Here is a 10,657-nt window from a genome sequence, read left to right on the forward strand (position 1 = left end):
GATGATGATGATGATGATGAAGTGATCTTGGTTGGAGTGGAACATGTAAATGACGATGCTGACGTGATCTTTGTTGGGATGAGCTCAGCTTCAAAACCAGTCGTTTCAAACATACTGAACAGAGATACCCCAGGTTCTTATTCAAGGAGGAAAAGGTATGGTCAATTCAGGAAAGGTAACGCTCACAGATTACAGCCTGTTAGTCATGTGACTCCTACATCAGAAGCAAAGGCTGTCTTTCCAGTGTCTGACTCTGACTCAAGATCAACAGGTAGTCCTATTATTATTGAACCTCCGTCTCAAGCTGATTATAAAAATATTTCACCACAAATAGTGCCTGATTGCTTTTCGAAGGAGTTATGTTCTTCTTTGATTACCTTCACAGGTTCATTGCAGCATCCAGTAGAAACAGCAGTTTCTGCAGGAGATATGAATAAAAGTCCTCATGTATCAAAGCGAGTTTCCCCTTGTGAAACAAATCGCAGAAATCCCAGAAGGCCTAAACTCAGCGATGGCATTGTAGGGGAACATTCTTTAGGTTTCTCCCTGCCAGGTTTTTTTCATACAGAGACCACTCAGCAAAGCACACCAGACCGTGTCCATACCTCACTAAGCCATGTTCAGAATGGAGAACCTTGTCCAACACCTTTTCCAAACGACAGTGTTCATTGCAAGCCTGTAAGACCTTTAGGGGAAAGTGGACGGACAAAAACTGATTTTCCAGGTTTGGCAAGTTCTAACAAAATTGGTGATCCCACAGAAGGAAATCTGATTGTGTTACTTCACGACTTCTACTATGGCGAGCATGGAGGAGTTGGGCAGCCAGAACCGAAGACCCACACGGCGTTTAAATGCCTCAGCTGCTTGAAAGTTCTAAAAAATGTCAAGTTTATGAATCACATGAAGCACCATTTGGAACTTGAGAGGCAGAGAGGTGACAGCTGGAAAACCCACACCACCTGCCAGCACTGCCTCCGCCAGTTTCCGACTCCCTTCCAGCTGCAGTGTCACATTGAAAGTGTCCACACGGCCCAGGAGCCCTCCGCAGTCTGTCACATCTGTGAGTTGTCCTTTGAGACAGATCAGGTTCTCTTAGAGCACATGAAAGACAATCATAAGCCTGGTGAAATGCCCTATGTATGCCAGGTTTGCAGTTACAGATCATCATTTTTTGCAGATGTGGATGCACATTTCAGAGCATACCATGGTAACACCAAGAATTTACTTTGCCCGTTTTGTCTCAAACTTTTTAAAACTGCAACAGCATACAGACGTCATCATCGAGGGCACTGGGAAAAGAGTTTTCACCAGTGTTCCAAATGTCGGCTACAGTTTTTAACTTCCAAAGAGGAGAGGGATCACAAGACCCAGTGTCATCAAATGTTTAAGAAGCCTAAGCAGCTAGAAGGATTGTCTCCTGAAACAAAAATTGTTATTCAGGTATCACTGGGACCCCTTCAGCCAGGATTGGTGGAAGTTGCATCCATTACTGTGAACACATCTGATTTTGAATCATCACCCCCCAAATCTAAAAGGAGGAGGTCAAAAAAAGAAAAAAAATAGTTAATTCTGCCTTCAGTAAGTCTGAAGCAAGTATTTCAGTCAAAGTTAAAAACCCCAATAAAAACAAAAAGATCAACTTATAGCATTATTCAATAATATCAAATATAGGGAAACCGATGGGTAATTTATGTGATTTTGTTTTAAATAGAGGAAGTACAGTTTTGTTTGATCTTCATATTGAGCTGCTATTTAAAAATCTATGATCTGTTTTTCGTGTAATTGTCTTAACATGTAAAAAGGATGTGTGCATGTGTCTGTGAGAGAGAGAAAATGAGAGAAGTTGAGAAAGGAAAAGTAAGAACCTATTTTGGTATTTGTTGTTACTTGTAAGTTCGAAAGCTCTACTATACATATAATCTGTAGAGTGTTTTAGCAACGTAATTTTGAAGTGTTTTCATGCCTTGAAGATCTCAGTATCAGCTATATAGCCAGACTTGAATGTCACTCTCTGAAGTGCCTCTTGGGCTGATCTAAGATAACCTGGCTGTGAAAGCGTGCAGTGGAGGTTGATGGAGAAGCTACGATGTGAGTTTGGACCAGACACGGGATTTAATCAGTGAAGAGCTGTGGCTTCTTGTCCCAGCTGAGGAAGAGGCATACATTCACTGCAGGTACAGAGCCAAGGGAGAAGGAACACTGTCTCAGAGTGCTTTTACCTAGCCCAGGGACATCTCAAGGAAGCCAGCAGTTAAAATGCCTGTGTTTGGTGAGAGACCCTGGCAAGCATGAAGCAGGCCCTGTGTAGCACTGACTGCAGTTGGAGAAGCAGAAATAGTTAATGAGACCTGGTGCCTGTGGACCTCCTGTTGAGTGATCAAAAGGGGGATTTGATTCATTCTGTCCCCTTTCCCATTTGGCTGGCCTGTAGTCACAGTGAGGTCGGCATATCTGTGTCAGACACAGTAGCAAAGCAAGTTAAAATTCCCAAAGGAAAAAGAGCCTTGACGTCCACTTTGATTTGCGCTGGACCCATAGTTGTAGCTGAAAAGGATCAAACACAGGAAATCTGTTCAGCTTTTGAATTGGGCTAAATTGAGTTCTCTTACCCTTAAGCTACAATGGAGTTGTCCAAGAATCGTAAATATAGTGGATGAAAATAGTCCAGGGTGATTAAAGCCTTTTTGGAACTCTTCCTTCCATTTTCCAGTTACATGTGTCTCACCCGAGTTGACCATGTGAAGATTTCGGTTCTGTATCTTATCTTGCCTTGCACACAAATGTAGTACAGTTAACAGCTAATTCTTTGCGTGTGTAATTTCCCATTGTATCAAACTAATTGAGTTTCCGTCTTTCTTGACACAGTCTGATGTGCAAGAATTGTCTCATGTATTTCAGTAATTATCAGGTCATAGAGTTATCCTTCCTCTAATCTATCCAACCATCTAATCTGTGATTATACTTGTGGAAACCTTCTTTCTTGCGGTCTCCAATGGCTCTTTCACAGACCTGTGGGGTACCCTCTAAGTATTGGTTCCTGAACATCAGCACACTTGGCTGCCTCTGTAGGTTCTTGGAGTTGAGTCTCCTCCTGGAGTTGAATGTCACCCCTTCTCCACTTGTGGCACGGATACTTAGCAATCTCTGTGCACCATTCCAGGAAGCTGGGATCCTGTCTGTAGACCTATGCCAGGAGCAATCTCTCCGTTTCCTCTTCCTTTCTCCTCCTCTTTGTCTCTCGCCACTCTCCCCAGGCCTCAGTTTCTTTAAGTCCTCTAAGCTTTCACAAAATGCTGGAAAGAGATCATCACCAAGCGGTTAGCATCCTTCTCAGAACTGAAGAGGAAGGACTACAGATGATGAAGCTGTTGTGAATCTGTTGTCTCCATTTTAGGTAATTTCGTGAGTGTAAATTCAAATTCAAATAAATTGTGTTTATTTACTCAGCATGATTGGTTTATTTGCACTTCGAATACTTTACTAGGCCTTTCTCATTAGTTTATTTGGGCCAAAGCATTTTGCTAAGTGTCAGCTGAAACCACTTTTAGTTGTATAAAGAGTGTGTGTGTGTTCTGGTCTCAGGTGAAAACTCTCTGTATAAATAAATATGCAGACTATTGCATTTGTATCTGCTTTCTTCGATTTCTATAGTAAAAAATACGAAATGCTTTAGTTACGTGCTTTTATTGTTGCTTAGTATTATCAACACTGTTGCTGTTAGTTGCTGTGAAGTATGCTCCTAAGGACTACAAGTTGTATTTATTGCCAAATTAAAAGGTTCCCACAATATGGTCCCTGACTGCTTCCTCTCTTCCATTCTCAGTCTTCTACTCTATTGTTTTCCCCACTAATGTACTCTTTTTGACAACACTGGCCTTGGTTTTCCCCCATCAAATTCCAATTCTTCCCGATCCCAAGACTGTAAGTGCTGTTCTTCTGGAAATGCTCTTCCCGCAGGCCCGCATGGCTTGCTACCTCCCTTGTTTGAGCTTCACCAATGCTGTTCAAATAACACAATCAAATCTCCAACTCCCTCTCTTTCCTCCTCCTCCTTAAAGGCACTTGAAGTCTCTATCCTCTTCTTCCCTCTCCAGCCTAAATTTCCTAAGTTTTCACAAAAAAAGAAAAAAGGAAAAAAGAAGAGATAATAACATCAGGGCTTTGCTTCTTAGAATTAACTTGAGTCAGTTTCCTTGCCTGCAAATCAAAGATAGTTAATAGTGAGTTGAGTTCTTTCAGGAGCTTCCTCTGTTTTTCTTTTGATACCTCTATATTTTGTTCACATAATGAAACTTTGTTTTCTTTACAAATATATTGAAGATGTGTCAAGATTACTATTTTGTTACTGCCCTTTGAATTCCCTTGTCTGCCTTGCTTGTTCTTTCAGGTAAAATTTATTATTTTATTAATGTCATATTAAAAGCCTGGAAACTTCCCAAATCAGCAAGTTTTGTCCCCTGTTTTAATAATCTTTATCTTAAACGTTAAAAAAAAAAAAAATTCCCTTCATGTTTTACTACAAGCAGCAAGAAAAAACCAGGAAGCACTTTTGGCTGTTTGGATGGAAATCCTCTTAGATAACTCAATTAAGTACAGTTTGTCCTCCCAGCTCATTAGGTGCATTTTCTACTTTTCTTAAAACTGCAGATGTAGTGGACTTTCGTCTTCACACTCCCCAGGCTCTTTCCTCCTGCCTCTCCTTTCTGCCAAGCATCCTAGGTGCACGACTGTGATTCCACTTAGAACGTGTTTGCTCAGTGAGCAAACGGGGAGCGATTCCCTGGCTTCAGTGCTTCTGCTGGCCAGAGACTCTGTACCGTTCCCTAAGAACTTCATGGTTTCGCTGTTCAACTTCTATCACCTGGCTAGGTCAGTTGCAGTAGTTCATACTCACAAGTGAACTGGCAGGGATTTCTACACGCGCATGTGCAGAAACCTACATGTGTACACAGTAACATCGCTGAGGGGAAACCTGTCCATATGCAGAAGTAAAGCTTTCCTTTCCAGGAACTTGAATTTTGGTAAGCACTCAAATTTCTGCACGCATATGTGCACAAACATGCACGTGTACTCAGTAACATCCCTGAGAGGAAACTTGTCCATATGCAGAAGTACAAGCTTTCTTTTGCAGGAACATTAATTTTGGTAAGCACTCAAATTTCTATGTGCACATGTGCACAAATATATGCATGCACACAGTAAGATCGCTGAGAGGAAACTTGTCCATATTCCGAAGTACAAGTTTTCTTTTCCAGGAACATGAATTTTGGTAAGCATCCACATTTCTGTCCTTGTTTTTTCACTTGCTCATCGATTATGTCATGATACACTTCTAACTCTGTGCCTTATCCTCAAAGGTTCCAAAACCTTGGCATTTGCTATTGATAGGGACTGGCCTGCAGAGCAGCAGGCAGCATTGGAAGTTCTTGCCATGAACAGCTGTATAACATGTGCCTGCCTTCTGCATTCTCCCATCACCTTGGACAGCTTCACAGTACCAGTCACGTTGGCCTGATCCATTGCCTGTGCATTCCTTCAGGGGACCAGAAAACAAGGACCTCTGAGCTCAGCTGACTTGAAGAACTGCTTTCTCGGTGTGCACCTGTCTAGGTCATTCCGTGTCAATGCTGTGCCCCTCTTGCTAGCCTACCACCCGTTACAGCCCCCAGCATTCTGAATGAGGCCCCCTGTTCTTCCTATCTGTGGAGCGTTCTGTGTGCACCATCTACCTGTGCCCCGATGTGCTCTCTCCAAGTGGCAGGAAAAGGCCAGAAACGCCTGAGCCTCCAAAAGCCCCCGGAGACTGTGACAGGGCTGTTTCTGATCCAAGATTGTGAAGAAGGTACACATGGATAGAGGGTCTCTTCCGATAGCAAGAATGGAACCGGAGGCCATAAAAGTAAGGTGGCATCCCTACACGTCTTCCTTTCTGTTTAACACTACCCATGCACATGGGAGTCCCCCAACAGATGATGCCCTGGGGAACCTGCAGGTTCTGGGCCCAGAGCTAATGCCTCCGTTGGACAGAAAGCAGCGTTACTATCTCAAATGGACCAAGAGGGCTTGAACCACCCATGCCTCAGTGATTTGCTAAATGCCAAGGCTCTCTTTCAGGTGCTCTCATTAGGCCCAGGTAGGACTCCCTACAGTCAGGCATCCCTGCTTCCCTACACAGTACCCGTGCCAAGGAAGCCAGTGCGCGGTTGGGCCCAGGGATATCCAAGACGGTCACCTGGAAGGCAGCATCCCTCTGTGTCACCTGGGTGCAGATCCCCTACAACGCAATCAGAGATTCTGCTCCAGCAAGACTACCAGAATCCTCCTTCAGGTACAGACGTGCACCTTTGACACTCAGGCCCCCAAAGCCAGGGGCAAGACCCCAAAGAAAAGGAGGAATTCATATCAGAACTTTCAGCACAGACCATGGGGTATCTTTGGCAGGACCGCTACTGCCTAGAGTCTGGACCCTGAAAACCAGCAGGCCCTGAACTGCCCCAGGGGCTTCTCTGTCTCCACTCCCCTGAGGTCCCTTAGGACATGCAGTTTACCCACCGCCCTTGTCTTTTCTCTGTTCCCTCCCTCACAGGCATATCCTGGATAGGGTCACACAGGGAAACCCACTTACCCATTCCTCGCCTTTGGGCACTTCCAGGGATGCAGGCTGGAAGTGCATGGAGGCATGCCTTGCTTACAGACCATGTCTCTCCTAGGATGCCTGTGGTTTGGCAGATACAGCATACTTTAGCGCATCTCTTGTTTTGTGTCATATCGTGCCAGTGTGTGCCACCCTCAGGGAGGGCGTGTGCTGGCTGCTGGGCTGATCCGGGGCAGCACTGGTCCAGGACCTTCCCAGTTCTCCTTTTCACATGTGTGTGGAACAATCTCCAGTGCAGCAGGCAATCTATGACTCTTTCTCCTTCAGCTCTCTGCCCATCTCGGCAGGACCTTAGCCTCACCATCCCAGATCTTGCCATAGCCACGTCCCTCATTTCCAGAGGCCAGCCCATGGCCCCACACACGGAGGGCTCCACAGGCAGTGGTTTCAAAGCCCCACCCCACGTGATTTGCTCTGTGTGAATCCTTAGACCATGAAACCCTCTTCCTGATCCAAGCACACACAACAACACGGTAGAACTGATGAGCGTGTTTTGTATCTGGTCTAATTGCAGATATCTGGAGCCACAGTCTGGAGTTATCACTGGCCATCCTTTCCTTGTTCCCATCCTGGTCAGGGTCAATGCAGAGATGAGGCGACAAACCACCTTCAGCCTGGTCGCCTCATGACTCCTCTTCTGGTTGCTCAGCACCTCCTCTCCTGCCACCTTCATCTCTGCCTCTGCCCTGGGCCGGACACACACACACACACACACACACACACACACACACAATCACAGCCAGCATAAATAAGCACACGTGTGTATACCCACACATGCTCAGCACGGGGACACAGATGCAAACAACGAGCATAGGTGTTTAAGGAGGTGAAGACGACCGAGGCCAGCAATGTCGGGGGTGACGACAGTAGGCACCAAGTCCTGCCCTTGGGGCTCCCTGTTCACCTTCTCCACGAACTCTTCCATATGTTCCCAAGGCAGCCTGAAGCCGCTTCCAGCGCAGCATGTTTGGTGGTTGTGAGACACTGAGTGGTGAATGTGGAAATTCACAGAAGATCCCAAAGTCAGCACACAGGTGCACTGGGACCCCGGAGAGGACAGCTTTTCAATGATAGGCCTTCCCTGGGTAAGGGGCGGGAGTGAAGTGCCCAGGCAATCTCAAACTCAGTGAGCAGCAGGAGGCCAGGTGATGAAAGGACCCACAAAGGATGAGTCTGACAAAGATACTTAATACACACTGCCTCTAGTAGTATCACCTGGACTCTGGTGCTGCCACCTCAGCTGATTTGGTGGAGACTTGCTTCACTCACGGACACACCAAGTCCCCAAATAAACAGTCTCAGGAGGTCACCTGCTACAAGCACGACCCAAACTCAAGCTCCAGAGCCAGCTTGCATGAGTCTGAGCATCCCCATTTGGGAAAGGACAGTGTCCCTGTAGTATCACACGAGTGTCCCTTCAGGGCCCACCTTCAGACCCCATCTCCACACATGTTTCTGTCAGTTACTCTCATGGAAGAACCTTCCTGCCCAGGGTACTACTTCAGGCGATCCTCCCACACATCTTGGCCAACAATCCGCTGGCAATACAGCAAGGTGAGCCAGCAGCCAAGAATCCCAAAGTGAATTGCTGACTGTGTTCAGGCCCAAAGCAACCACACCTCAGCAATCCTGTTCGACTCTGAGCAGTTGTGACCTGACAACCAGCCGAGAAAGTTAAGGCTCCTGGTGTCCACGCTGCGGCTGGATGCTCCCCGTTCAAAGTCCCAGAACCAGTGGACAGGAGTGGAACAACGTGCCCTATGCCCTACAGAGAGACGGGAGATGGGTGTGGATCCCACAGGTGGACACTCCACAACCTTGCACACCCACACTCATCACCCCAGGAACCACGTTTCACAAGTGATGTCAAGGTAATTCTACTTAGTGGTCACTGTGTTCAAGAAGTAGGGGGGTCCTGAAAGGAAAATATCAACTTGCAGTGGGACGATGGATGGCTCTGCAACAGCACCTGTCAGGATAGGGAGCAGGGAAAAGGTTCCTGCGCCGCCTCCTCTTCCTGAGCAGCAGACTTCAAAGAGCAGCAGAAAGGATACAGCTACGGCCCAGAAGCAAGGGATGCCCCAGGTGATGGCGATCCTCCAAGCCAAGTCAGGCTTCCTCCTCTGATGGTTCTTGCACATGAACTGGAAGTAGGCCCTGCAGTTCTTCTTAGGCTCAGAGCTCAGTTCCACCAGCAGGGCAGCCAGTGCCTGCAGCACATCTTGCCCTGGAAGCTCAGTAGCGCTCCCGGGCCTTTCCTGGCCCTGCTCCTCCACCGTCTTCTCAGCTCCTGGAAGAACCCCTATTGCTGCTCCTCATCTGCCACAACCTCCACCTCCTCCATGACGTTTTCCGCAAGCAGCTGGAACAACCACCCAATCCCCACCACGTCTCCGTCCACCAGGGGCTCACCGTCGTCCACCGCCTCCACCCTGCATAGCGTGGCTCCTTTGCCTGGCATGACAACTTGTGGCTGTAAGGTCCCAGCCTCAAAAAGCCTGAGGATGGCTGGCCACCAACCCCAGCGCCCTGAAACCGGAGCTCACAACTAGGAAGGTCTGGGGTCCCAGGATGCTCCTGCATTCCTCTGACGGCCTTTCACACTCCTCTTGGCCCTGGTCGTGACCCCAGGCTGGGGCAGATGCCAAGGGATGCGACATAATAGCACAAGTGGTGTGCAAATGCGGCTCAGGTTTCAGTAATCCTGTGGGACCCACTAGCTCTTTGGGGGCGGGGAGTGAGGGGGATGGTAGGGAAGCGGGGGCTGGTGTGTGTCCCGTGGCCTGAGGCTGAAGAAAGCGGTGGCAGACAGCACGGGACAGGGTGAACAGGCCCTGGGGAAATCAGCCAAATAGGCGGATCCCTAGGCTGTGAGCCACGCGTAGGCTGCTGGCCCAAATCTAGTCCAATGGCCGAGAGAGTGGTGGGTGGCACCCTTCTGGACACGCCCCTCAAACGTAGGGAATCTTTCACAGTTCCTGGGCTACAGCGCACCCACATGGCATATACCGCTCCAGGGAGTAATGGGTTTTGCATCTGCTGATACTCCAGGCGCTGTCATTGTCCGGACTCTGGAAATCCCAACGACGGTTTCCTGCTTCACAGTCTGAACAGCTTACTCCTGTGTCCCTCAGGACCCTCAATAACTGAGAAATTTCCCTGAGGATTCAAAGCATAAACAGGGACTCCACCTGGCTGGATACTTTTTCTCCATGGGACACAGAACCTGTTGTCCGGATGCTAGGGGAGAAGGGAAGAACCACAGTGTTGGCTACAGTTGATCTCCACTGTTCAGGGACACCAGAGCCTTAGGGTACAGAGCTGGCTCTGTGTCTCTTCATCTCTGCTTCTGGCATAGCACTGTTTTGGGCAACCCTTCCATGTGTGTACCAAGGGCTGGTGTCTGTTTGTCTCCATCTCTCTCAGTGGTGCTCTTGCTGTCTGTCACTCTCTGCACACCAGTGCTCATACGAGAAGTTTATATGAGAAGGCAAGCCCTGCTCCTCCTTAGTGAGTTGCACCCATGGGAGATCAGACTTTGTTAGTCCACACATTCGGAGAGTGCTTTCTCAAACTTGTAAGTCAACGGTGTGCGGTCACTGCTGAACTGCAGACGGTGCGGTGTGACCCTCCCTCCGTCGCTGGACAGACGTGAATAGTGCAAAGGCCTCAGGTAGCTTGGCCACACTTTGCACAGATGGAGAAATGGGGCATGGCCTGGGGCCTGAGGGAACTCCCTGAACATTATTTGAATACCTGCCAGGGAGATGGTAAGGACAGCTCCCCATTAAGTTCCATGACACACTGGTGCCTGAAACATGCATGGCTGCCAATTTACCCTATCGAGGCCCTTTCTAAGCGGTTCTGTTCTCCATGTGAGAACACATTCAAGCCTGCCTGGTCACCCAAGCCTGTGTGGCTGGGAGCAGCAAGAGGATCAAGATAAGCCATCCATCCTATATTCCTGATACCAAATATATGTGTTCTGCAAGGAGTACAAAG

The 10,657-nt window shown here is 47.9% G+C and overlaps 1 pseudogene; it reads right to left on the reverse strand.

Annotated features, from left to right (window-relative positions):
* Nucleotides 1-8,775: 8,775 nt before the first annotated feature.
* Nucleotides 8,776-9,315, reverse strand: LOC138431500 (testis-specific Y-encoded protein 1-like; annotated as a pseudogene).
* Nucleotides 9,316-10,657: the final 1,342 nt, after the last annotated feature.

This window comes from Ovis canadensis, chromosome Y, assembly GCF_042477335.2.
Source record: "Ovis canadensis isolate MfBH-ARS-UI-01 breed Bighorn chromosome Y, ARS-UI_OviCan_v2, whole genome shotgun sequence".
Lineage (NCBI taxonomy): Eukaryota > Metazoa > Chordata > Mammalia > Artiodactyla > Bovidae > Ovis > Ovis canadensis.